The sequence below is a fragment of the Eptesicus fuscus genome, chromosome 7 (assembly GCF_027574615.1).
Source record: "Eptesicus fuscus isolate TK198812 chromosome 7, DD_ASM_mEF_20220401, whole genome shotgun sequence".
Classification (NCBI taxonomy): domain Eukaryota; kingdom Metazoa; phylum Chordata; class Mammalia; order Chiroptera; family Vespertilionidae; genus Eptesicus; species Eptesicus fuscus.
The window spans coordinates 3,970,926-3,997,469 of NC_072479.1; the positions used below are offsets into that span (position 1 = coordinate 3,970,926).

Sequence of the window (26,544 nt, forward strand, 5' to 3'; positions counted from 1 at the left end):
CTTCTGGCCTGCAAAGTTTCTATTGAGAAATCAGCTGACAGTCGTATGGGTGCTCCCTTGTAGGTAACTAACTACTTTTTCTTACAGTGATTCTCTCTTTATCTTTAACCCTTGGCATTTTAATTATGATGTATCTTGGTGTGGGCCTCTTTGGGTTCCTCTTGTTTGGGACTCTGTGCTTCCTGGACTTGTCTCTTTCTTTCACCAGGTAGGGGAAGTTTTCTGTCATTATTTCTTCAAATAGGTTTTCAATATCTTTCTGTCTCTCTTCTCCTTCTGGCACCCCCATAATGTGAATGTTGGTGTGCTTGAAGTTGTCCCAGAGGCTCCTTACACTATCTTCATATTTTTGGATTCTTTTTTCTTTTTGCTCTTCTGATTGGGTGTTTTTTGCTTCCTCATATTTCAAATCATTGATTTGATACTCGGAATCTTCTATTCTACTGTTGAATCCCTGTAACTTCTTATTTCAGTTATTGTATGCTTAATTTCTGACTGATCCTTTTTCACGTCTTTGACATTCTCACTAAGACTCTTTTTTTGTGTGTTTTTTTAGGAACAAGCTATTTTATTGAGAGCCTTCAGGGAAGGAGGGTCGAAGTGCTGGGAGGACAATGGATCCGACGTCCTTGGCCGGCCGGATCTTGCAAACTTTACAGCCGCCGAAAGACCTCACTAAGACTCTTGAAAGTCTCATGAAGATCCTTGAGAAACCTTATAACCATCGTTTTGAACTCTATTCATTAGTTTGCTTGCTTCCATTTCTTTCGTTTGTGACATGTTTCTTTGTCTCTGCATTTTGGCTGCTTCTCTGGTTTTGTTTCTATCTATTAAGTAGAACTGCTATGTCTCCTAGAATCAGTAGAGTGGCCTTGTATAGCAGGTGTTCTCTAGGGCCCAGTGGCTCAGCTCCCCCAATCATCTGAGCTGGGCATTCTAGGTGCATTCCTGTGTGGGCTGTGTGCCCAGGGGAGGCCCAGTTGTGAAGCAAGGGGGACTGGTGCTAGTGCTGAGTCTTGGGCCTTTTATTAGTACATTTGGGGCAGCCTGACACCAGCTGCAGCTTGCTTGAGAGATTTTAGCGACGTCTGAAGCCTGAGCCAGGACAGGTCATTCATGTGAAAAAGCTGCTGCAAATAGCTTGGGTGGGGCTGAAAATTGGATGGGGTAGGATCTTAGGGAATCCATAGGGTGGAGCAAATTGTGTGCTCTAGGCTGATGGAGACTCAGATATGGCTGCCAGTCAGCCCTGCAACAGGAACAATGACCCCTGTGAGCATCCACATCTGGGACAAAGCTACCCCTGAGTTCCTGCTCTTATGCCAGACAATCCAATTCCTCCCTGTATGTCTGGGTCCCCTAATGCTGTCTGGTGCTGGGAGTCCAAGTAAGTTAGTGCTCTGGCCCTTTAAATGGAACACCTGGGTCTCCAGCAGCCTCCATGTCACTCAACCACAATCCCCGCTGGTTTTTACAACTCATAGTTGCAGGGACTTCTCTTCCCAAGTCTGGAACCCTGGACTGGGGATCTGGTGTGGGGCTCAGACTCCTGGCTCCTCACAGGCAGCCTTCACAGAGACATCTCCCTCCTGATTAAAGAAACAGCATAACCTGGGTGTCGGACCAACTCATTTGGTGCCTCCACCCCTCCTACCAGTCTCTATGTGTTTTCTCTTCACTTCTCTGGTTGTAGGACTTACATTCAGGAAGCTTTCAAGCAGTTCTAAATGATGGTTATTCTGTATTTTAGTTGTAATTTTGATGTGGTTGTGGGAGGCAGTATGTACTGGCATTTACCTATACCACCCTAGATTAAAATTTTGAATGGAAGGTTTTGGTGAAATTTTTCTTTCAATTACAGACAAAATTTCTTTCAATTCTGCTCATGTCTACAAATGAAATAGAAATTGCAGCCAAACATGAATGTAATAAAAAATAAGTAAATAGTAGGTGTTGCTATCATAGTTCACTCAGCACAAAAATAAGCTAACAGAGTATGAGGTAAGAAAATAAAATTTGTTTTTATCAATTTGTCTCCTAATAACATAAAGTGACAACATAAAATCCTTTAAATGCAGAATTCGATTTTTATCTTGACAGGTTCTCTTTGACATCTGAGAACAAATCTTGTTCAATTATTGAGCAATTCTGACTTATGCAATGACATACTTCATTACTCATCTCAGCAGCAGGTTGGCAATTCGGAGAATGAAGCTACCCTGTGTTGTTAGAGGTGGCTGGAAAGGCAGGTCCACAGAAACAGGCGAGGTGGCCACCCCAGAATCCTTGCTGGGGCCTGGGCCTTCCCCTAAATATGCACTAGAGGTTTTTTATCGTGTTTGTGTTGTTAATCCTCATCCGAGAATATTTTTTTCCATTGATTTTTAGAGAGTGGAATGGAAATGGGGCGGGGGGAGAGAGAGAGGGAGAGAGAGAGAAGGAAACACCAATGTGAGAAAGACACGTGGATTGGTTGCTGCCCACATGCTCCCTGACCAGGGCCTGGGATGGGACCTGCAATCCAGGTACGTGCCCTTGACCAGGAATCGAACCTGAGATTCTTCAGTGCACAGGCCAGTGCTCTAACCACTGAGCAATGCAGCCAGGGCTGCACTAGAGGTTTTTAACAATTTTTCCAGGAGGTCCTGTTTTTCAAATGGCTAAAAGTAAAGAAATTAGAAATAAATTAAAATAAAATAAAATAAACGTTTACCCTCTCATGATTTTAGTGCTGGAAAACAGACACATAAGAATTGAAATTTAATACTGGGGATTTCTGCCCCCTGCTATCAAAATTGTTTTCATTATTGTAAAAAATAAGTGTTTGTACACTTAAAAATTAAGGTGGAAATTTTATGTATATTTTCTAAATAATTTTTTTTAAAATATATTTTATTGATTTTTCACAGAGAGGAAGGGAAAGGGACAGAGAGCCAGAAACATCGATGAGAGAGAAACATCGATCAGCTGCCTCCTGCACACCCCCCACCAGGGATGTGCCCGCAACCAAGGCACATGCCCCTGACCGGAACCGAACCCGGGACCCTTCAGTCCGCAGGCCGACGCTCTATCCACTGAGCCAAACCGGTTCTGGCTAAATAATTTTTTTTTTTAATTTTAGAGGGAAGAAACAAGAGAGAGAGAAAAACATTGATGTGATGAGAGAAATATTGATCAGTTACCTCCCCCACTTGCCCGACCAGGGATCGAACATGTGCCCTGATTGGGAAGCGAACCTGCCACTGTTTTTTTTAAAATATATTTTTATTGATCTCAGAGAGGAAGAGAGAGTTAAAAACATCAATGATGAGAGAGAATCATTGACTAGCTGCATCCTGCATGCCCCACACTGGTGATCAAACCCAAAACCTGGGCATATGCCATGACAGGGAATTGAACCATGACCTCCTGGTTCATAGGTTGATGCTCAAGTGAGCCACACCGGCCAGGCTGAATCTGCCACCTTTTTAGTGTACAGGACAATGCTCCAACGAACTGAGCCACAAAAGCTTTGGCTAAAATAATTTTTAAAAGAACCCTAGTGGTGAAATCTATTAAATAAAGGTTTTAAAAAATACATGGTAAAAGTCAATGACAAAAACAAAAATAGGCCCTGGCCGGGTAGCTCAGTTGCTTAGAGCATTGTCCAGATAAGCCAAAGTTGCGGGTTCAGTCCCTGGTCAGGGCACATACAAGAATCAACCAATGAATGCATAAATAAGTGGAACAACAAACCGATGTTTCTCTCTCTGTCTTTCAAAAAAAGAAAAACCAGTAAGTGCATGAATGGGTGGGACAACGAATCAATATTTCTCGTCTGCCTTTATCTCTTCCTCTCAAATAAATAAAAATTTAAAAACAACAAAGAAAAGACAAAAAATACAAGATCGAAAACATTTGTTTACTCATCTACTGCCTATTCATCTATTACTCTCTGAAAAATAATCGTAATCCACTTTTCCATAAATCTGACTCCCAATAATATAAACCTTTTGGGACATGTCCAGGAACTGAAGAAGCAAAAGGTCTTTTAATGATTGAGGTAGCCATGACTGATAAATTGGGTCCCTGAGCCCATAGCCCCAGCATCACCTCTGCTCTGACTGGTGCTAGAGGTTAGTCTTTGAGCTGACCGCTTCCTCACTCCACAAAAGCCACTCCTCTTCCCTCAAAGTATAAAGTGGTAAATTTGGTTGCAGTTTCCTAGTTATAAGTACATTGTAATCCACACTTTTTGGAGATTCCCTTTAGAGAGCCTATAATTCAATGTTTCCAAGCTCTTGAGTTATAGCTATGAAGGTTCGAATCCCAGATCCTTGATCTGGGGCAAGTTGCTTCCATTGTCCATGTGTTAGGGTCCTTTTCTATAAAATGGGATTAATAACATGGTTGTCTAGAGGACTGAATGAGATAATACACAAATTTAGGGCAATACCTGGGATAGAGAAAGACACACACACATCCTCACACACATATAGATGCTACCTTAATAAATTAATTTATATACTGTAACATTGCCACTATTGGAGGCTTTACTCACCTGGCCTTGTGTTCTCTTTTCCCTCCTTCGCAGCTGGATGCATTATGTGGATGTACTTATTTACCTGATTAATTTCAACATAATTTTTTTGTTTAAAATCACCCAGAATCACTATACCTCTTAATCCCTTTTAACATTTGGCTGCATCCTTTTTTGTTTCACAAAATTAGGTACTGTCACTTGCTTTTTTTCTTGAACAGACTGTAAATTCCACCAGGGAATAGGTCATGTAGTTTTGCTCACCATGGTATCCCCAGTACCTGGTTTAGCCCATGGATCATAGCAAGCACTCACAAAATTAAAAAAACAAAAAGCCCAAAAGAAGGAATGACACCATGCTAATAAACACTTATTCACACAATCATTAATCATAATCACATACCTATAAAGGTACGTCACAGTTTCCCCAAGCAAGCTTCTAATCTTGTTTCCAGTTTGTTTAATATATATATATTTGAAATATTTTAAAAGATATTTTTTAAAAGGCACAAAGAATAACAGCACACGTTATTAAACCTAATCATCCAGAATCAAGTTTTAAGATTTTGACAGTTTTGCTTCACTTTTTTGGATAAAAGAAATAAAGCATTGCAGATGAAGTTTAAAGTCTGCATTTTTCTTTCCTCAGTCTAATTTCACTTCTTACACGGCCAACAGCTGTTATGGATTTAGTGTGTACACCTTCAATCCATGCTGATACTTACAAAAAGTATGTGATTCATATGGGTTCTATGGGTTTTGTTTATTTATAAATGGTATCATAGTGTATATGTAGTTCTGCAACTTGCTTGTTTTGTTTTGTTAATCCTCACCAGAGGATATTTTTCCCGTTGCTTTTCAGAGAGAGTGGAAAGGAGGTAGGGAGGGACCCTCTTCCCCAAAGCGGCCACAAGTGACCTCTGAAAATGGTTTGCTATTCACTTGATCCTGAAAACCCCACAAAATCATGCAAATCAAGAGGCTCAAATCTTCGTGTTCACTTTAAGAACACGCGTGAAACTGCTCAGGCCACCAAGGGCATGCGTATTGGAAAAGCCACCAGGCATCTGAAGGGTGTCACTTTACAGAAGCAGTGTGTGTCATTCCGTCGTTACAATGGTGGAGGTGGTAAGTGTGCCCAGGCCAAACAGTGGGGCTGGACACAGGGTCAGTAACCCAAAAAGAATGCTGAATTTTTGCTGCACATATTTAAAAATACAGAGAACAATGTGAAATTAAGGGTTTAGTTGTAGATTCCTTGGTCATTGAGCACATCCAGGTGAACAAAGCTCCCAAGACGTGGTGTAGAACTTACAGAGCTCACGCCACATTGAGATGATCCTTACTGATTGTTTCTACACCAGAAGAGGAGGTACACAGAAGAAAAATACCCAGAAGAAACTGAAGAATAAATTCAGCATAAAATAAATACTAATAAAAGTAAAAGCAAAAAAAAAAAAAAAAGGAAAGAAGAGAGGGAGGGGGAGAGAGAGAGAAACATCGATTGTGAGACACATCGATACATCGATTGGTTGACTCCCTCACCTGCCAGATCCGGGTGGGGATTGAACCTGCAACCCAGGTATGTGCCCTGTGCCCTGGACTGGGACTCGAACCACGATCTTTCCATTAGTGGGCCACACCAGTCAGGGCTGCAAATTTCTTCTTTCCACTCTGCAATTATTTTGAATTTTATCTACAATCATTTATCCTTTGAAAAGTATCGAGTTATTTCACGTGTCATCATTTGAATACCTTTCATTTCCCTCTTATTCTCTACTGCTGGACATTTAGGTTCTTCTTGATTTTTTACTATTGCCAGCAATGCTGTAAATGCTTACTGTCACTGCAGCATTTTATGTTTTACACATACATCTTACAGTCCATTAAATTATTTTTATTCACAATATCTCATTTGACCAAAAAATTCTTTTAAAATACGTCTTTGAAGACAGCAAGGGCAGGACCTTTAGACACACACAGGAAATGGCGGCCTGTCTCGCGGCTTGGGACAGGGGTGGAGGACGTATGCTCGGCGTGTGAACAGAAGGTACACTGGGTGAGTGCAAAGGGGACCCCCACTACCGAACAGAACCTTCCCTGGAGGCTTGTTCTACTCCAGATACCATGCAGGATGCCTGGGAAAGCACAGGATAAGACTGCAGAATGAAACTGAATTCGGAGCTGCACAGTAATGATCTAATAATCCAAGTTCAAAGGAGAGAGGAAACAGGAGATGGGTGTGAGGAGGTTCCCTGGAAGAGCAAAGGTAGAGGCTGGAAATCTAGATGGGGTTCCCGGACTGGAAAGGTTGCTAAAGTCGTCCCTAGAAAATGACCTTCATTACTCAAATGTTAATCATTCGAGATTAACATTTAAACACTTCACAAGGGTGCATGAAAAAGGAAACTGAGTTGGCTTTTAAAATGAGAGTAGTCCTCAGCAATCTGGGGCCACAGTGTGATACTAGGTTGAGGATTTGCCATCCAGTGTTACTTCTGTTCCTGTCCCAGCTCATGTCCTAGTAGTGTTAACGTAAAAAAAACCATTGAAACCTGTAAAGAATTTTTGTGAGTTTGAGCCAAACTGTCGGCATACGCCGGGAAGCAGAACCTCAACGAATTGAGACAATGCTCCGGAGAATGGAGGGTTACATCTGTGTTTATACATTGCCATCAAAGGAAAGGGACGTAGGTGAGTTACATGAAATTCATTGGTGACAGATTAAGGAGGTGGCGGAAAGCAAAGCGGGGAAACCTCTGGGATTGGGTGAAAAGTGAAATGATGGACATGTGCTTCTCTTACAGAGATGGATACAGGATACTTTAACGTAATTAACAGTTGACAATTAACCTGATAACAATAACAATGAGGGAATGTCCCGGTGCCATTTGTTGTGCCCTGAGGGGTCCGGGGTAACAAGGAAGTTACAAGTTACCCAGACATCTCACAGATATGTTATCTTAGAGGCAAAAAGGCAAATGGCTCAGGAAAGATCTAAGTTGATCTTTGTCAGGGAAATATCGGCCTAGGACATGACTGCCCACCATAACCTGTTTGTAGTTAAATATTTAATTTTCAGACCGTCCTTTGTGGTTACTCCAGGTCTCTGAGTTTGCAGGACTGCCACGCAGGCCTCCCCTGAGCTGTCAGGTCAGCATGTGGCCCCTTTCGTCCACAGGAGCGACTCCATGTTCCCAGCGGACAGCCCAGCGGCTGGGATGTCTCCGCCGCGGACATCGCCCCCCTCCGTGCACCGCACACACCACGTCCACACGAAGTGCGAAGGCGCCGGACCGGACTGCCGCCGACTGCGCCGGGCGTCGAGCTCGGTCCTCTGTGGCTTGGCAGCCTGGCCTGAAGGCTGGGTCCGCGCTCACCTTCCCCGGTGGACACCGACCTGGCGGCTCCCGGCCGGCTCGCTTCAGTCCGCACGGCGGGCGAGGCCGCCCCTCCGCTCCCCAGCCCGCCGGGCGGACAGCGGCTGCAGGTGGCGGCCGGACCAGGAAGCGCGGGCGGGGCCGGCGAGCGTGACGCCGGTCACGTGACGCCCGTGGAATGCCAACAATGTAGCGAATGTCCCACTTGGGTCTGCGCGTCGGAGCGGAGGCGCGAGCGCCCGGGAAGATGGAGCCGCCGCCGCCCGCGCCGCCGCCCGGGTCTCCGCGGGGCTGCCTGCCGCCGCCGCCACCGGCGCCCGGTCACTCGGCGCGCGAGGCCCCGGAGCCGCAGACGACGGCGCCCCCGCGGCGGTAGAGGCGCCGAGGTGAGGCGGGCGAGCGGGGGCCGGGAAGCTCTTCGCCGGGGCCCCGCCCGGAACCGCCGCCGCGCTCCGGTCGCCGTCGCGAGCCCGAGTCGGCGGCCGGGAAGTCCGGGCGGGCGGCGCCGCTTCGTTGGGCCGGCCGGTCGGCGAGGGACTGTGTCCGCGCGGGGCCCACCTCCCCCGGAGCCCGGGCCGCGTCCCTTCCGCGGGCCGCGCCGTCGCAGGTCCCCTCCCCCTCGTCCTGGGGCCGCGCCGTCTCGCGTCCCCACCCCCTTCCTCAGGCCGCGCCGGCGCCCGACGTCCCGTCCTCACCGCCGCCCGACTCCGGGGCTCCGGGCTGGCCGCCGGGAGCGGCCTCTCCCGGCTCCGCCGGGGCTGCGGAGGGCGGGCGCCGTGCCGCTCACACCCCGCGCTCCCCCTCGAGCCTCGCCGGGAGCTGCGTTCCCGTCCGGGACCCGCTCGCTCGCGCAGACCCGGCTGCCGTGCCGGCCCCCGGCCCCCGGCCCCGGTCGCGGCCTGGGGCGGCGGGCCCGGACCCTGAGCACTAGCCCGCGCGGGGCAGGGTCCCGGGTCTGCGGCCCCGCCTGGCGCCCAGCCCTCCGGTGACAAGTCCTCTCGCCGGCACAGCCGTGGAAGCACACGGTGCTCGTGGATCTCCCTGAGTGGCCGTTTTAAATAAGACTGGCATTTTCACCCTCATGTGGACACACAGTGAGAGTGTGAGTGTCAGAGGAATCGGACCTAAAATGACTTAACCTTCCCTTGTGAACCGCAGGTAACACCCCAGGACCTGGTGGTGCTGTCCTCCTGAGCCTTTCCGTAATGGAGAAACTAAGTGGTGGCTGATCATCAGGAAGTTTGTACTAAATAGATCAGACTTCATATTTTTAGTGAAATCTCCGCTTCAATCCCTGCGTGATGGGTCGTTTCTGAGTGCCAAATCAAAGCTGCTTTATCTTTATGTTTTTTCTTTAGCTGTTGTAATAAGGTAGTAACAGAAAAATCTTCCAAAATAAGAATGCAGATACTATTTAACAAAGACTGTTTTAAATTATAATTAACAAGACACTATTTCTTCAAACAATTTGATCTCATTATACAGGTATATAGAGTGCTGTTTAATGAGTAAATCAGCATTCCTTTGAAATAAAGTTGCTGAATATTAATAAACCTACAAATGCCGAGCAATATAACGTGGAATCTGAGCAGAAGACATCATGCAAAATTATTTTTTTAATATATTTTATTGATTTTTTACAGAGAGGAAGGGAGAGGGATAGAGAGCTAGAAACATCCATGAGAGAGAAACATCGATCAGCTGCCTCCTGCACACCCCCCACTGGGGATGTGCCCGCAACCAAGGTACATGCCCTTAACCGGAATCGAACCTGGGACCCCTCAGTCCACAGACCAACGCTCTATCCACTGAGCCAAACCGGTTTCGGCATCATGCAAAATTACTAGTAAATTACTAGAATCATGGCACTTTAGAACTGGAAAGGGACTCTTCTAGCCTCTCTATCCACTTTGAAATAGTTTGACTCAAGTGTAAATTGGAGCTGTACACATTTCTTTCTTTTTCTTAGCAAATCACAAAGGTTGGTGGTAAGGATTTTCCTTTGATGGGAGGGGAATGCTTTTACAATAAGATGCCTTGCTATTTTATTTTATTTACTTGTTATATATTTTGTTACTGATTTCAGAGAGAGGAAAGGAGAGGGAGAGATAGAAACATCAATGATGAGAATCATCAATTGGTTGCCTTCTGCACGTCCCACTACTGGGGATCAAGCTCCCAACCGCAACCCGGGTATGTGCCCTGACCAGGAATCAAACCTCTTGATTCATAGGTCCAGCTCAACCACTGAATCACACGGCCCAGGTATTCCAAATGCTGTGTTGTAAATAGCCAGCCCTGGGCTCCCAAATCCCACTGTGTGTGTGGAGATGAGGGAAGTGTTGACGCTGATAAATTCGCTGTAAACACACAGGAAGAATTTTGGGAAGCGTTAAATCTGGACCAGCACAGTTTTTGAAAAAGCTGCTTTTATATTTTATTTCATATTATGATTATAATAATGTGAAACTTTTAAACAGTATTTTGTACTGATTGATTTTAAACTATGGGCATGAAATACAGAAGATAATTCTGTGCATTTGCTTTGTCGTGACTGTAAATCTGCTGTAACAAGGAGCAAAGTATCCTAATCAACAGAATGAAGGGTTGGTCTTGATAATCCCTACAGTGATGGATTGATTCATAGGTTGACGCTCAACCACTGAGCCGCACTGGCCGGGCTCCGTTGATTTTTTTAGACAGAGTGGAATGGAGGGGGAGAGAGAGAAAAACATCGATGTAAAAGACTGAGCCTGCAACCAAAGTACATGCCCTTGCCCGGAATCGAACCTGGGACCCTTCAGTCCCTGGGTGATGCTCTATTCACTGAGCCAAACCTGCTAGGGTGTGACGGGTGATTAAAGTTAATTGTATACTTTTTGTTCATGTGCCAGTATTTGACATTCATTGGAATTTTTCTGGAGGCCAAATGAAAAGACTCATATTTAGTAGCAGTGGTTTGTATTTAGTATTAACTAATGGGTACAATATTGTGATATAGGCATATGCTATAGTCTCTAAAATAGGCATATGCTATAGCCTCTAAATTAGCCTCATATTGTTCTGCGCCACCTGTATAGGCACTGAGCCAGGCCGGCTGGGCCTAAGGATCTTAAGAATGTAAGCTGGGCCGTGGCTTGTGTGGCTCAGTTGGTTGAGCATCGTCCCATGCACCGAAAGGTCACAGTTTTGATCTTTGGTCTGGGCACACACCCAGGTTTCGGGTTCAATCCCCGATTAGGTGCATGAGGGAGGCAGTCATCGATGTTTCTCTTTCTAACTCCTCCCTCTAAAATCAATAAAAACATTTTAAGAAAAAAAAAAGAATGTAAGTTGGCTTTTGAGTGGTGTGGGCCTCCTTTTGGAGTTAGGCCCCTCCTCCAGCAGTTCTCTTGAGCGTGGAAAGCTAAGGACCAGCATGTTCCATTACTAATTAACTTCATCATACCTCAGGGGTCTCACACTCGAGTGTTTTCATTAAGGGGACTCAGTACCTGCCTCTTCTCCAACATCTGCCTGTTCATCTTTCTCTTCTATTTGAGCCCTTTTACCAGAAGTTCCAGATTCCCAGAATAGCTTCACACTTCCTCTGTCAAATCACATCCCTTTAGCCTTTCCAATTTTGGTGGACACTCCTTTCTCTAGGTTTTTCTCCAACTAGGCACGTGCACTGGGATTCTTTGGGAAGTCACGGTATTTTACCTCTGTGTTCCGACTTCCTATCTGGGGTATACCCGAAATTTGGAGGGAAGGAGGTGCACAGGAGGAGACCTTTCTGGGTTATGGCGTGGAATATAAGGAGACCCATCCTGTACCCTATATCATATGGATATCGCGTACAAATGTAATGGAGAATGGGATGGTTTGCTTTTCCCCTAGATTGTAAGCTTCATTTAGAGGTGAGACCTGTTCTACCTGGATGAGACCTCATAATGTCCAGCAGAGTATTTGACACACATATGGCACTTACAAACCCAATGTGATGACCTGCTCATTGGAGCGTTTTCCTGGGTTCCCAGAGGAATGCAATCACTGATTTCCCCAGCGATCCTCATTATGAGGGTTTCCGGACCTGGACAGCTCTGGGAGGTACATCAGCCTAGTGGCTTATGACTCTGACAGGCCAGCGTCTGGCTGGAGGCCTGGTCTGTCATCCTAATTTAGTTTTATCTTTGCTAGGTAATTATCGTAAGGATACAATTTAAAGAATATATGGAATTTTAGGGCCAAGAAATTATGTTTTTAGAAATACCAACGGTGTCATTAATACAGGTCCTGTAATAGGTTTGGTTTGTTCCTTGGTTGGTGCTTGATTTTGTGTTCAGCAGCTGGTGTGGGTTCGTGAAGTATTAGGAGAAATTAGAATAAAGATTCTTGAACGTTTGATAGCGTTTTCTGGGATTGGAGTGGGTAGGGCCAAATTAAGGGATGCTTAACATATTGCTCTCACATTGTTTTACATGAGCCACCTATATACTGAGTGTAGGATTTAGTACTTGTCTCAGCTCCAGATTTGAAAGTGAGGTGGTTTTGTTCTGTGAGTTCTGTTACCGTTTTAAAATTCCAGTGTCATGAAGTTTCTTTTAAAGTATACTTGCCCTAGCCCAGTGGTCGGCAAACTCATTAGTCAACAGAGCCAAATATCAACAGTACAACGATTGGAATTTCTTTTGAGAGCCGAAAACCGATTTCTGGGCATGGGCCACGAAGTTTCAATCGCACTGTACGTGCGCGCCCGCATGTGGAAGAGCCACATTCAAGGGGCCAAAGAGCCGCATGTGGCTCGCGAGTCGCGGTTTGCCGACCACTGCCCTAGCCGGTTCATCAGCCTGTGGACAAGGGTCCTGGGTTCGATTCCGGTCAGGGGCACATACCTCGGTTGCAGGCTCCAGGGAGTGCAGGAGGCAACCAATTGATGTTTCTCTCACATCGATATTTCTCTCTGTCTTTCCCTCTCTCTTCCACTCTTTCTAAAATTCAGTGGAAAAATACCCTCGGGTGAGGATTTAAAAAAAAATGATGTTGAAAAACAGATAAATAATAAAATAAATTTTAAAGTATACTTAAATTAGTTGATGCCAAAGAAATGTCCAAAGTTTAGTTTGCTTGATACCCCTGTATTTTTAAAGTTCACATCAAAGAGGACTTATGGTCATATTTATAAAATTTGTGATGAAAGTAAATGTCATGTGTTAACTCTTATTAAAATGATTTAGTAGTGTGTCAGAGTAGCTCATTTCTAGCTCCAATCTTAATTTGACTGATGAGTATTCTCATGAAAAACCTTTCAGAAGTTTAATTTGGCCATGAAAGCCACTGTCTTAAAACTAAAGTCTAAAATACAAGATCTCAAGCTGAGAAAATACTTTCGTTCTTTATGAGACGAGGAAAGTTTCATCCTTTCCAAATGATTTGGGCAAGAGCACAGTTTGCCCATAGGTGCTATTTTACATATTTAAAAGGGCAGGAACAGTACCTCTGGTATTCCTAGGACCAGTGCATCCTGTAAGACTGGAGGAAGATGGAAAGAAAATGAGAACAGGCATGGTATACTATTCTTCCCTATTCACAAGGAGTCCTCCCAGTGGTGGGTTTATGGAGTGTCACTGAATAATTCTTGCAGCTTTTCTGTATGTTTGAAAAAATATTTTTTTCTATTTTAAATTTTTTGTTATAAAGTGTTGAGGGGGAAAAAAGACACCAGGATATCTGACCTAGATTCTGTTTAGGGAACATGCACTTGGTATTTCTCAGTTCAGGCATAAACATGGACATCAGCACAGAATGCGGGGTCACCTGTGCTGGCTGGCTTTATAACGGGATTTTTGTGGGACGTGGGCTGTAAGAGTGGGACTCTGCGGAAGCCGCTCCCCTCTGTGTGTCCGAGCCCTCACAAGGAGATGACTGCGTTGGGGAGGATGTGTGAGTACACGGCAGTTTCGGCTTCACTCTGCCAGGGAACTTTGTACCCGTCCAGAGGTGTCCAGTCTTTTAATCACTTAGCTATGTTTGTGAAGGAAACTATTGTTCTAACACTAGTTAGCTAGATGTGAATAGCTAGGCAACTTATTTTCCTTTTTTTAAACCAAGGTAAAATACACATATGGTAAAATATACATATTTATTATTTTAACAATTCATGTGCAGTTCACTGGCATGAAATACATTCACATTGTTGCTGCAATCATCACCATGCTCTGTACTGTTTTTATCCTCCCAAACAGAATCTCTGTACTCATTAAACAGTAACTCCCATTACCCCAGCCCCTGGTGGTCTCCATTTCACTATGTCTCTATGAGTTTGACTGCTCTGGTTGCCTCATGCAAGTGGAATCATACAGTCTGTGTCTTTTTGTATCTGGCTTATTTTACAGTCCTCAAGGTTTATCCATGTTGTAGCATTGTAGTTATGAGACTATAATAGTTATATGTAAACTTCACTTAGGAGCATGTCATTTGGACCTGCATCTTTTTTTTTTTTGTAATCTATATTGTTGAGAGTATTACAGATGTCCCCCCTCTTCCCCCTTTTTCTCCCCTCCACCAGGTTCCCACCCTGCCCCTTTATCACCCTATTGTCTGTGACTGTAAGTAAGATCTTTGTTTAACCACCCCTAGCCCCCACCCTTCCCCCCAAACAGGGCTTGGGCTGGGGAGGAGCCTGCAACCAAGGTATGTGCCCTTGACCAGAAACAAACCTGGGACCCTTTGGTCTGCAGGCCAACACTATCCACTGAGCCAAACTGGCTGGGGTGTGTCATTATTTCTTAAATAGGTTTTCAATATCTTTTTTTTCCTTTAAAATTCTTTATTTTTTTAATAAATCTTTATTGTTCAGATTATTACAGTTGTTCCTCTCCCCCCCCCCCCATAGCTCCCCTCCACCTGGTTCCCACCCCACCCTCTGCCCTTACCCCACCCCCCACTGTCCTCGTCCATAGGTGTACGATTTTTGTCCAGTCTCTTCCCGCACCCCCCACAGCCCTTTCCCCCCCCCAAGGATTATCAGTCCACTCCCTTTCTATGCCCCTGATTCTATTATATTCACCAGTTTATTCTGTTCATCAGATTTTTTATTCACTTGATTTTTAGATTGACTTGTTGATAGATATATATTTGTTGTTCATAATTTTTATCTTTACCTTTTTCTTCTTCTTCCTCTTCTTAAAGAATACCTTTCAGCATTTCATATAATACTGGTTTGGTGGTGACCAACTCCTTTAGCTTTTTCTTATCTGTGAAGCTCTTTATCTGCCCTTCAATTCTGAATGATAGCTTTGCTGGGTAGAGTAATCTTGGTTGTAGGTTCTTGCTATTCATCACTTTGAATATTTCTTGCCATTCCCATCTGGCCTGCATAGTTTCTGTTGAGAAATCAGCTGACAATCGTATGGGTGCTCCCTTGTAGGTAACTAACTGTTTTTCTCTTGTTGCTTTTAAGATTCTCTCCTTGTCTTTTGCTCTTGGAATTTTAATTATGATGTGTCTTGGTGTGGTCCTCTTTGGATTCCTTTTGTTAGTTGCAGGGACTTCTCTTCCCAGTTCTGGAACCCTGGGCTGGGGGGCTGGTGTGGTGCTGGGACCCCTTGCTCCTCATGGGTGACCTCTGCAAAGACGATCTCCCTCCTAAGTAAAGAAAACAGTACATGTGGGTATCGGACCAGACCATTTCGCACCTCTGCCCCTCCTACCAGTCTCAGTGTACTTTCTTCTTGACTTCTCTAGTTGTAGGACTTCCATTCAGCCAGCTTTCAGGCAGTTCTGAATGATGATTGTTCTGTATTTTAGTTGTAATTTTGATGTGGTGGTGGGAGGCGGCGAGTACAGGTGGTTACCTACGCCGTCATCTTGTTTCTCTGGACCTGCATCTTAACTTCAGAAAGAGCATGGCTACTTCCTGAGTGCCTTGCCCATATACTATCATGTAGTACTCAGTGCTCTCTGGCATCACCTTTTTTTAAATTATTATTATTGATTTTAAGAGAGAAAGAAAGAGAAACATCAATGTGAGAAACATTGATTGGTTGTATCCCATACACACCCCAACGGGGGATGGAACCTGCAACCTAGACATGTGCTCTACCTTTTGGTATATAGGATGGTCCACTCAGCCAGGCAGCATCACCTTCTTTGTACTACCTTGGTGGCAGGGTTTCTCACTGGTTCAGTATTGAGGGGACAGGCTAATAGGGGTAGGTGACTTCATGTATTCATTTAGCACATGCTTCCTGGGCCTGTGGGCCTGTGTGACAGGCATTGAGTAGGTGCTTCTGGCCTCACAGAGCTTGCAGTTCCGGTGATGGGAGGGGAAACAGGCACATCAGTCATGTCACACTGTAATAGTGCTGTTGTGTGTGTGTGGTGGGGGGGGGTGAGTGAGCAGGGCCATTGAGATGGGGGGGCGCAGGAGGGCCCTTTTGATGAAGGAGCTTATAAGCTGAGAATTCTAGGAGTATAAGTGAGTCCAGCAGGGAGGGGAATTTGTTCTGAGTGGAGAGAACAGTCTTGTCAAGTTCCAGAGGTAAGGGAGAATTTGGTGCCTTTAACTTATCCAGGGTCACCCAGATTGAACCTGGTTCTGGTTGTTTGAGACAGTGGTTGCCAACCTTTTGGACCTCACGGACCACTAGTGGTCCGCAGACCACCAGTTGGCGACCGCTAGTTTGGGAGGCAGGCAGTTCCTTGAAGTTCAAATGCTGCTCAGGACAGAGCACCTCGGACCTAGTTGCAGGCAACTTTCAAACAGTAAGTCTAATGACTTCAACTTTTCCTCTCTGCTTTTCTTTCAAGTAAAGAAAAAGATACTTTACCTTTTCTCAAAAAAATTTTAGAGGAAGTTTATTAAAGCTGGGGACAGTGAAACAAGAAAGGGCTGGGGAGCCCTGGCCAGTGTTCTCAGTGGTTAGAGCGTTGGCCCTTGCACTGAAGGGTCTCGGGTTTGATTCCTGGTCAAGGGTAAGTACCTGGGTTGTGGGTTCACTCCCCGCTCCGGGTCAAGGGGTGTGTGGGAGGCAACCAATCTAATATGTCTATCATATCGATGTTTCTCTCTCTCTTCATGTCTCTCCCCCCCTTCCACTCTCTCTTTGAAAAGCAATGGAAAAATATCCTTCAGTGAGGATTAACCAAAAAAATCCTATCTAATAAAGAGGGAACATACTAATTGACCCTCACGCCATTGCAAAGATGGCGGCGCCCAGAGCCAATAAAGAGGGAATATGCTAATTGACTGCCACACCCTCAAAGATGGCGGTGCCCACAGCCATAAGATGGCGGCACCCAGTCCCCTCAGCCCTGCCTCTAGAGTTCCCCAGTTCTCTCAGCTCCCCAGCTGCCCAGTGCCAGCCCAAGGCGCAGGCAAGCCTCGGATGGCGGCTGCCCAGCCGATGCCCGAGGTGCAGGCAAGCCTCGGATGGCGGCTGCCCAGCTGCCCAGGGCCGGCTGAGGCTTGTGCTGCCAGCAGTGGCAGCAGCAGAGGTGTGATGGGGAGTCGCCTTCCCCTGATTGCCGGGTTGCCTCCCGCCCCTGAAGGCTCCTGTACTGTGAGAGGGGGCAGGCTGGTCTGAGGGACCCCTCTTCCAGTGCATGAATTTTCATGCACTGGGCCTCTAGTCTCTCATAAAGAAGGAATATGCTAATTGACCATCACACCCTCACAAAGATGGTGGTGCCCAAGCCAATAAGGAGGGAATATGCTAATTGAATGCCACGCCCTCAAAGATGGAAGCACCCACAGCCACAAGATGGCGGCGCGCAGTCCCCTCAGCCCCCCTGCCTCCCAGGGCCGGCCCAAGCTGCAGGCAAGCCTTGGATGGCAGCTGCCCAGCCGCCCAGGGCCAGCCTGAGGGACGACCAAACGACTGAACAAGCAGGCTGTTTGGAGCAACCTGGCCGGTGAGGGGGGGGGCATGAGGGGCGACCAGGCTGGCAGGGGTGGCAGTTGAGGGCGACCAGGCCAGCAGGGGCGGCAGTAAGAGGCAACCAGGCTGGCAGGGGCGCAGTTGGGGGCGACCAGGCCGGCAGGGAGGGGGCAGTTGGGGGCGACCTGGGCGGCAGGGAAGGGACAGTTGGGGGCGACCAGGCTGATGGGGGGGCAGTCAGGGGCCACTAGGTAGTCAGGCAGGTGAGCGATTAGGAGCCAGTGGTCCAGGATTATGAGAGGGATGTCCCGGACATCTCCCAAGGGGTCCCGGATTGGAGAGGGCTGGGTTGAGGGGACCCCCCTCCCGTGCACGAATTTCATGCACCAGGCCTCTAGTAAATAAATAAAAGGCTGGGGAAATGAGCCCAGGCTGGTCTGCTTTGGCTTATTAAGAAGTCAGAGAAAAGGGGGCCTTGGGGACAGGTTCAGGGGGTATGCCTAGGATGAGCTGCTTCTGCTGATGCTTTAACTTTTTTTTTTTAAGTATATTTTTATTGATTTCAGAGAGGAAGGGAGAGGGAGAGAGAGAGAAATATCAATGAGACTCACTGATCAGCTGCCTCCTGCATGCCTCTTACTGGGGATTGAGCCTGCAATCCAGGCATGTGCCCTGACCAGGAATCAAAACTGTGCCTCCTAGTTCATAGGTCAACACTCAACCACTGAGCTACATCAGCCAGGCTACTTTGATACCTTTTTAACTAAGCCCATCTGCATTTTCCCCTGTTCTTGTCTCCTGACTTTATTAAAGCCTTTTTTTTATTCTGAATCCTGAACTTATTAGTAATTCTAATCATTGTCCAGTGTGTTGTGCATTACAGATGAGCGTGATCTCACACACACCTGTGATCCTCGGAGCAGCCTTGTCAAATAGACAAAGCAAGGCTTGTCAGCCAGCTGGAAACTGAATCTCCAGAGAGGTGCAGTGCCAGCCCATATCACACAGAGCTAGTGCCAGAGCCTGGCAGAAGTCAGGTTCCCAACCTCCAGCTGGTTTCTTTGCTCTGAAACAGCCATCTTCTGAATCAGCCTCCCCCAGCCTTGTCCTCACCTCCCAACAGCTGTCCTCCTCCATCCACACTGTGGTTGCTCTCTTGAAGGTCCCCACTGGCTCAGAGAAGGCACTACCATCGGCTCTGGCTCATAAGCCAGAAACTTGGGCTTCCTCTTTCAAGCCCATTGCCAGTGTACACCACCAGCTTCTGTGGGTTCCACCTCTTAAGTACTACTGAATTGCCTACTTCTCTCTATCCTCCAGCTACTACTCTTACTTCAGACCTCATAATGCTTTGGGCAAAATTGTATTGTCACTTGTATTATACTATATTTAAATAATGTATTTATGTGTCTGTCTTCCCCATCTTAAACTGTGAGCTTCTTAAAGTCAGAGGCTGGCCATTTTCTGCATCCCTAAGACTAGTAACAGGTCACCTGTGAGGTTGTTCAGGTATGCACTGCTCGAGGACCCTGCGTGTGAAAGGGCATGCTTTCACATCATACAGACACTTGTGTGAGGGCATGTTCAGCCCACTTGGAGACTGAGCCGCTCACAAAAGACTGAGCAGCAGCAGAGAGTCAGTGGCACACATGTCATGTGACAAACATGCCATGTGACATGCTCTGGAGAGCACATGTGATCACACTTCTCCTGTGTGACCGTACTGTGGCCATTCGTTACTTTTTCTCCTGTGCCTCAAAGGTCTACTTCCTCCTTTCCATTTGATTCAGACTTTACTTGCTCCCTCTCACCTGGTGTGTGTGTGAAGGAGTGTGACATGTGGTGTCAGGGTATGTCTACGAGTGGGCCAGGCTACTGCCCACAGGGCTCTGGGAGGCTCCCCAGGGCAAGAGCTGCTCATGTTGTACAATAATATGGTAGCAAAACAATTTACTTGAGGAAGGAGTACCTTTTTATAATCCCACAAAGGTACCACATGAATTACCAGGGGCTCTGCCAATAACTACAAAGGGAGTATTTGATAGGGTGATGAAGCAAGATCTTGGAGCTGACCACTTACTCAACTTCTCATAGCTCTGGAGCTGGAGCTATGTGGGCATAAGCAGCCTTAAGGCATCATCAGTTTGCAGTAGCCCAAGACCAGAAACAACTCAAATGTCCTACCGTGGCAGAATGGATAAATAAGTATGGTGTAGTTATGCCATGTAATATTACTCAGTAATGAAAAGTGGCAAACTGTTGCCACACACCACATCCTATATAATAAAGAGGTAGTATGCAAATTGACCCTCACGCCCTCACAAGATGGCTGCCTATGACCAGGCTAGCAGGGGTGTTAGTGAGGGACGACCAAACGACTGAACAGCAGGCTGTGTGGGGCGATCAGGCCGGCGGGGGAGGGGGGGCAGTTAGGGGTGACCAGGCCAGTAGAGAGGGGCAGTTGGGGGCGACCAGGCCAGCAGAGGGGGGCAGTTGGGGGCAACCAGGCTGGCTGGGGGGCAATAAGAGGTAACCAGGCCAGCAGGGGGGGGGGTCAGTTCAGAGTCACCAGGCCAGTGGGGGGGGATACAGTTGGGGGTGACCAGGCTGGCAGGGGGGGCAGTTGGGGGTGATTAGGCTGGCAGGGGGGGCAGTGAGGGGTGATTAGGCCAGCGCAGGGGGCAGTAAAGGGTGACCAGGCCGGCAGGGAGGGCAGTTAGGAGCGACCAGGCCGGCAGGGAGGGGGCTGTTGGGGGCGATCAGGCTGCCCCAGGGGGGTAGGGGGAACAGTTGGGAAACCAGGCAGGCAGGCAGGTGAGCGATTAGGAGCCAGTGGTCCAGGATTGTGAGAGGGATGTCCAACTGCCGGTTTAGGGCCTAAACTGGCAGTCGACATCCCCCGAGGGGTCCTGGATTGGAGAGGGTGCAGGCTGGGCTGAGGGGACACCCCCCCCCCCCCATGCACGAATTTCATGCACCGGGCCTCTAGTGTATAAATAACTGGGCCTCTAGTGTATAAATAACCAGACATGGTATTGAATAAAATCAATGGGACACAACCCAGCTGGTGTGGCTTATGAACCAGGAGATCACAGTTTGATTCCTGGTCAGGACACGTGCCAGGCTTACGGGTTCAGTCACCAGTAGGGGGCATGCAGGAGGCAGCTGATCAATGATTCTCATCCTTGATGTTTCTATCCCTTTCTCCCTCTCCTTTCCTCTCTCTGAAATCAATAAAAACATATTTTAAAAAATCAGTGCAGTCCTAGCTGGTTTCGCTCACTGAAGGGATCCTGGGTTTGATTCTGGTCAAAGGTATGTACCTTGGTTGCAGTCTCCATCCCTGGCCCTGGTTGGGGTGTGTGTGGGAGGCAACCAATCAATGTGTCTCTCCTTCCCACTCTCTCTAAAAATCAATGGAAAAAATATCCTCAGGTGAGGATTAACAAAACAAAACAAAACAAACAAACAAACAAACAAACAAATATATATAAAATATATATATATCAAGGGGACACAGAGTACAGACCTTATAGGTCCATGGATATAAAGTTAAAAAACTGGTCAAACTAGCCGTTGGTGTTAGAAGTTGTGAGGGTGGTTCATTGAAGTGTTGGTCTGTTGTGGGTGGGGGCTTTGGGGTTGTACTGATAGACTCCTTGATCCAGATGCTGTTTGTGAGAGTGTGCTCTTAGTGAACATTTGTTGATTTGTGTTTTGTACATTTAAATTAAAGTATGGTTCTGGCCTGGTATCTCAGTTGATTAGAGTGTTGTCCCTATACACCAAGGTTGAAGGTTCAATACCCAGTCGGGGTGAAACTGGACAATAAATGGGTCGAAGCTGCCTGTCACTACTTGAGCCAATTAAGTAGGGATGGGGTTGAATCATATATGATTGTTTTTCTTTTCCAGTATTACTGGCAGCATGGGAGAGCAGGAGGTCATCCACAAAAATCTGGTCTGCCCGCCACCCCCATAAGCCAGCTGCTTATATTGGGTAGAAGGACAAAGATTACTTGGGGAAGTAGGCAACAAGAACAAGAATAAGAATAGATAGAATAGTTACAGATGACAGACAATGCAGGCTGGGGGTTGCAAATCTTTCCAGGCAGTTCTCAGATAAGGAGAATGGACCGCATTTCCAGGTTAACTTCCAGGTCCTGGGGTATACAACTCCCAGCCAGGTCAGAATGTGCTTTCTTTAATCAAAACAAAACAATCCCAGTTAACAGCATGATTAATATTTCTCATAACTCTAGGTAGTCCCCACTATTCTATTTCTCCCTCCCACCGCTAACAATGGCACACACAGGAATCAACCAATGAATGCATAAATAAGTGGAACAACAAATTGATATTTCTCTGTCTTCCTCTCCCTCCTCCTCTCTCTAAAATCAACCAGAAACAAAAAAAAAAGTATGTTAAACTAAAATACATTACTCCTACCTTCCCCCAAAAGCCTCACAGCTGTTCCAGCTTTCAGTAGCTTCTTTTCAGACTGAATTCTAGGGAGCACTATCAAGCTTCTTTTGCTGTCCCTAACTCCCGTAGTGTCTGCCAGTGAGGATGTCCCATGTCCTGGCTCTGACTTGCTCATAGCTTTTTTTCTTCAATGTGGGCCGTCTTTGTGGCCCTTGCCCTTTCTTAGCTCCTTCTCTTTAGTCTGCTGGTGTCACTCAATGGTCATTGACTGCTGTTCTGAGATGTCAGTTGGGAGGGACAGGAACTCTCCCTCCCTCACCTAACTGCTCCATGTCATGGCTCTGTAACTAGGTCACTAGCTGGGTAAATGCCCCATGTGCTGATGGCTCCTCATTTATGTCTTTAAGCCCAGACCCCAGGTCAAGGTGTAACTAGTTCCTGAGTACAACCCCCCTTGCTCCCAAGGGCTGCTCCTCATCCAGGTTTCATCATCTACCCAAAGTCTATGGTTGTCCCTTCTGGGCCACCTTCCCCCTAGCTTCCAGACTCAGCTCCCTAAAGGGTACTTTTGGGCAGATTACTCCTTAGCCTAACTGCAAACAGTGGTTCCCCACCTTCTGCACTGAGTCCAGAAAGGCTTGGAGAGCCTTTCAAATCCAGCCCCTTTGCACCTCCTGTTCTCATCCCTCCTCTACTCTTCAGGAAGAGCCTCCACCCCACAAATCTGAACCTGGTGGGTGGGTGGTGCCTACAGCCTTCACATTCTTCTGCTGTTTTGTATATGCTGTTCCCTCTGGCTGGAAATTCATTCTTCCTACCCTCATATTTGGTTATCTCTGCTTCAAAGTTTTCTGACTTTTTCCTTTATTCTCTCATCTGTTAAATGTTTTGTGTGGGGTTTTTTCTCCTTTCCCGCATCTCTTTTTCTTTCTTTTTTTAAATATATTTTTTATTGATTTCAGAGAGGAAGGGATAGGGAGAGAGAGAGAAACATCAATGATGAGAGAGAAACATTGATTGGCTGCCTCCTGCACGCCCCTCACCGGGGGTCGAGCCCACAACCTGGGCATGTGCGATTAAATGACCGGAATCGAACCTGGGACCCTTCAGTCCTAAGGCTGATGCTCTATCCACTGAGCCAAACCAGCTAGGTCCCTGCATCTCTTTTTCTTTGAAGCTGTTTGTTTGCCCACCACACCTTCACTTCTCTCTTGACTGTGAAGTTGCTAAAGGCAGGGTTTTATTCTTCTTTATCTCTGCAGTGCCTGAGATTTAGGCATTTGGTATGCAGATAGCATGTGGGTGGGGTAAATGAGTGGATTGGGGGAGGGGGAGTTGGGATGAATGTATTTGCTTACTGTCAGGCCACTGCTTTGCTTTGATTGTTTATTGTGAAGATTTATCTCTTCTCTGTTTTAGGAAACAAGTTATGTTTGTAAATTCCCCTAGGAGAAGCCATACCTTGTGCCTCAGTTCTCAGACACCATCACTCAGGAATCTCCAAATGTGTTTTGTTGGAATGTGACCTTGGGTTTCAGAAAATGAGGTATTTCACAACAGATGCTTAGACCAGGAAGTCACTGAAAATGAGTGTGGTTGCAGTATGTCCCATTTTACACTAATTAAGCAGAGCTCTAGGGTTCTGGCCCATGGCCAACACAGAGCTAGGGGACTCAGTTCCCGCATCTGCAGTTCACTATCTGCATAGCCTTACAACAGTCCTTTCAGTGACTTTGATATGGTAGATGTCATGAACTAAAATATGGGTTTCATGTTGAAAGTGTATTTAGGCTGGTATTTTCTTTCTAAATGCAGGTAGTCTTCTCTGAGCTACCTTAAGAAAGGTGATGGTTATGACCCTCCATCTTCCCACTGAAATGCGACTGAGTTGAGTGGTTTTTCTCTGAGCAGGATGCAAAGGTGATTTCTTTCCTGGGTTCTTGTCCAGGTGGATTCGAAGAATGAAGCCACAGACAAAAGGTGGGAATTTATTGGAAACAAGCACAGACTCCCATGTAGGGACAGGGTCCTAAAGGGGGTACCCACTAAGCCTTTTTTCCTAAGGTTTATAAAGGCTGCAGTTCTTTGTGTCCTAATATTCCTTTCTGATTGGTTACTACAAGCAGTTTCAAAGCTCAAACCCACATGGGGCCCCTTCTTTGTCTCCCCCTTCAGTGGTAGAATTCTCTAACGCCTGTGAAAATATGTTCTCCTCTTCCATTTGTCAGCATTTCTCTATCCCCTGTGGCTTTTCCCTGTCGCCTGTGAATGGGTGTCTTCCTCTCCTCTTACCCTGTGGCACCTTTTGTTTCTTGTGAATGTATGCCTTTTGGCAGCTCCATGGCCCTCATCTTTGTAGTCCTCCCCCATGGTCCCACTTCATTTCTAAAACTCCCTGAACCTGCCTATTTTAGCCCTAAAACTCCTCTCACCACCTTTAAAACTGTGATTTCAATGTCATCTCTTGGGGTTTTCTGTTGTATATGGTTATGTAATAGATAACTCTTAGAACAAGCCTGACACATAGTAAATACTGGTTAAATATTAGTTATCCTGATTTTTTTTTCCACATGAGAATGTCTGAAGCAGTTTCTTTTCACAGTTCTAAAATTTCTTCCTTTTATTATTATTTTTTTAATCTTTTGTTATTTTTTAAAAATATATTTTTTAAATTGATTTCAGAGAGGAAGTGTCCCAAGTAGATCCCGGGAAAGTATCTGGAATGTTTATCTAAGGCATCCCTTGAGATAAACTTTAACCGTGCAGGTGTGGGACATTCAAGTAGTTGCTAGCAAAGAGGCTACTCTACGCAAACAGGACCAAGGGCAGGCTTAGTGCCAAAAAACCCAGAAGCTTTAATTTAAATTTTAAGCGTACATAAAATAATTCAATTAACTGCTAGAGGAATTATTCCACATGAAACATATGCAGTTGCAAATCACACAGCACTTTATTACTCACACAATTCCTGGTGCTGCGGGTACAGGCTTATTCGGGATCCGGTGGTGCTGTCCTCTGGGGTCCGGCAGCTGGGCTGGGCTGGTCCTGATGCAGGGAGCCGGCATTTCTCACCCGAGAGCTTGGTCGCATCTTGATCAATCGGGAGTTACTAGCCGTTCTTCTGTCATCTGGCAGGGAGAGGAGCGTGGAGCTGCGTCGCTTGCTGAACTGACAAAAGGACGTGCCTTTGTGGCTGTCTTGACAGGCGAGCACGTTGGCTGGTCTGAACCCCCATTTTTAAAGCCTGTACCGCACCTCGCAGCAGGCCAGGTGGCTGTCAACGAATTACGTCAATGCACACATGTTCATCTCCAACAGGGCGAGGGGCTACAGGTGGTTATCTAGGGGGAGGACATCACTCACTCAAGTGGTTATCTTTCTTTCTTTTTTTTTTTAACTTTATTTATTTATTTTTTTTTAATTTCTTTATTGATTAAGGTGTCACATATTTGTCCTCATCCCCCCATTCCCATCCCACACCCCTCCCCACGGATGCCCCAACCCCCTGTTGAACTTAACCGTTGGATAGGCTCATATGCATGCACACAAGTCCTTTGGTTGATCTCTCCCCTCCTCCCCCCAACCTCCCCTATCCTCCCTCTGAGGGCCCGATAGTCCGATCGATGCCTCCTTGTTTCTGGTTCTGTTCTTGTTCATCAGTCTATGTTGTTCATCATTTCCCCTAGATGAGCGAGATCATGTGTCCCTAGAGATATACTTATAAGAACTGAATGTGAGACGAGCAATAATAGTTATGCTGACAGGCAAATGAATCAGTCTGTAGTGTGTTTCTTTCTGGACCAACAGTTCTTTTGAGACCCAATTTCAATGTCCACCAGTTCCTTATGTGTACATGTCAGCACTGACCCCTCAGCTCTGGATGGTGGACAAATGGTGGTAACGTAGGTCCGACTCCCTCTGGTTTGGTCTCGGCCGGACCCAGGGGCACGGCTTCACCCGGACTCAGGGGCACGTGGCCTCACCCAGACCCAGGGGGCGCGTGGCCTCACCCGGGCCTGGGACCCAGCCTCACCCGGATCCAGGGGCACACGGCCTCAACCGGACCCAGGGGCGCGTGGCCTCACCTGGGCCCGGGGCCCAGCCTCACCCGGATCCAGGGGCACACGGCCTCACCCAGACCCGGGATCCAGCTTCACCCGGACCCAGGGGCGCGTGGCCTCCCCCGGACCCAGGGGTGCGTGGCCTCTCCCAGACCCAGGGGCGTGTGGCCTCACCCGGACCCGGGACCCAGCCTCACCCAGATCCAGGGGCACATGGCCTCACCCGGACCCGGGCTCCAGCTTCACCCAGAACCAGGGGCGCGTGGCCTTACCTGGGCCCGGGACCCAGCCTCTCCCGGA

The 26,544-nt window shown here is 46.8% G+C and overlaps 1 protein-coding gene across 4 annotated transcripts in view; it reads left to right on the plus strand.

Moving 5' to 3' along the window:
• Positions 1 to 8,080: 8,080 nt before the first annotated feature.
• LATS2 (large tumor suppressor kinase 2) overlaps positions 8,081 to 26,544 on the plus strand; it is an 88,021-nt gene continuing 69,557 nt past the window's right edge. For all 4 annotated transcript variants that reach the window (XM_054718688.1, XM_054718690.1, XM_054718689.1 and 1 more), the window contains exon 1: positions 8,081 to 8,285. The gene's annotated coding sequence lies outside the window, so the exon portion shown is untranslated. The remainder of the gene's footprint in view (positions 8,286 to 26,544) is intronic.